Raw genomic sequence first — 1903 nt, forward strand, 5'->3', positions numbered from 1 at the left:
GTTGAGCCGAGATTGTGCCATTGCACTCCAGTCTGGGCAACAAGAGTGAAAGTCCATCTCAAAAAAAAGAGACATGGCCCTTGCCCTCATGAAGCTTTCATCTTACATAGGGAGACAGTTATCAAATAACTGAGTACAGGTTTCTGGGCCCTACTGAAGAAATACGGTTGAACAGGTAAAAGGTAGGATCTGGAAACAGGTACTCTTTTGTAGGCCTCCCTCCCCCAATGAACTCGATGAGTGGCCTGGTTTGGGAATGCCCAGTGTAGTGGAAAAAGCATGCATAACCTTCGGAATGAGACCCAGGTTCAAATCCTGCCTCCACCACTCCCACACCTCTCTGAGCCTCAGTTTCCTCATTGGTAAAATGGAAATTATGACACTCTGCAGGAATTCTTATAAGGATGCAATGACAGAAGGGGAGCCCACATTTTAGCATCCTTCCTTCTTTCCCTCTAAATGTGGAATGAAATAAAAAGGTTTTGTCTTTTACTGATGGGAATTCAAACTTTAGGGTCACAAGCTAAGAACTATTTTGAGGTCAACAAGTCCTTGCTGATAACTGAAATCTTAGCGCCTGCTTCCCCAGACAGTTAGTTTGACTTTTCTGTTCTTGGGCCCTATTCTTATTTTTTCAGGTCTCTTAAACTGTAGCTTCTTTTTTTTTTTTTTTTTTTTTGTTTGAGACGGAGTCTTGCTCTCTCGCCGGGACTGGAGTGCAGTGGCCAGGTCTCAGCTCACTGCAAGCTCCGCCTCCCGGGTTTACGCCATTCTCCTGCCTCAGCCTCCCGAGTAGCTGGGACTACAGGCGCCCGCCACCTCGCCCGGCTAGTTTTTTGTATTTTTTAGTAGAGACAGGGTTTCACAGTGTTAGCCAGGATGGTCTTGATCTCCTGACCTCGTGATCCGCCCGTCTCGGCCTCCCAAAGTGCTGGGATTACAGGCTTGAGCCACTGCGCCCGGCTTTAAACTGTAGCTTCTAAACAGCCACTAAAAAGGAAGACCACCTAATTTCTCCTTAGGGCCACAAACTCCAATACCAGGGGTTTGGTATGTGACAGCAGGCAGTGATGGGAACAGAAAGAAAATGAGAGCTATCCGCACAGCTCCACTTTATTACTTCCAGGTGGAAGACAGGGCCCAGTGTTGCCACCTCTTCTGGATTTAAAGAAAAAGGCCGGCCAGGTGCGGTGGCTTATGCCTGTAATCCTAGAACTTTGGAGGCCGAGGCAGGTGGATCACTTGAGGTCAGGAGTTTGAGACCAGCCTGCCAACATGGTGAAACCCCATCTCTACCAAAATATACAAAAATTAGCCAGGTGTGGTGGCGTGTGCCTGCAGTCCCGCTACTTGGGAGGCTGAGGTGGGAAAATCACTTGAACCTGGGAAGCAAAGGTTGCAGTGAGCTGAGATTGCCCATTGCGCTCCAGCCTGGGTGACAAAGTGAGATGTGTCTCAAAAAAAAAAAAAGGGGAAAAAGGAATAGGCTAGGCAGTAGTTCTCAACTAGAGGTGACTTTGTCCCCAGTATGACACTTGGCAACATCTGGAGACATTTTGCTTGTCGCTGTTGTTGGGGAGCCATGGGCATCTAGTGGGCAGAGGTCAGGGATGCTGCTATCCATGCTACAATGCACAAGACAGCGCCCCTCCCGCAACAAAGAATTATCTGGCCAAAAATGTAAATGGGGCCAAGATTGAGAAGCCTTGAACAGTTCTGTTGCAGCAACAACACCCAAATCTCAGTGGCTTGCAACAACAGAGAGGTCTCACCGCCTGTCCATTGTGGGTCTGATAGGGATCTGCTTTATGTCATCCTCACTCAGGGGCCCAGGCTAAGGGAGCTGCCATTCCCAAGCTTGTAAGATTTTCGAGGCAAGTGGAGAATATTAATATATTATTAA

This window comes from Colobus angolensis, unplaced genomic scaffold, assembly GCF_000951035.1.
Source record: "Colobus angolensis palliatus isolate OR3802 unplaced genomic scaffold, Cang.pa_1.0 Scaffold240, whole genome shotgun sequence".
NCBI lineage: Eukaryota > Metazoa > Chordata > Mammalia > Primates > Cercopithecidae > Colobus > Colobus angolensis.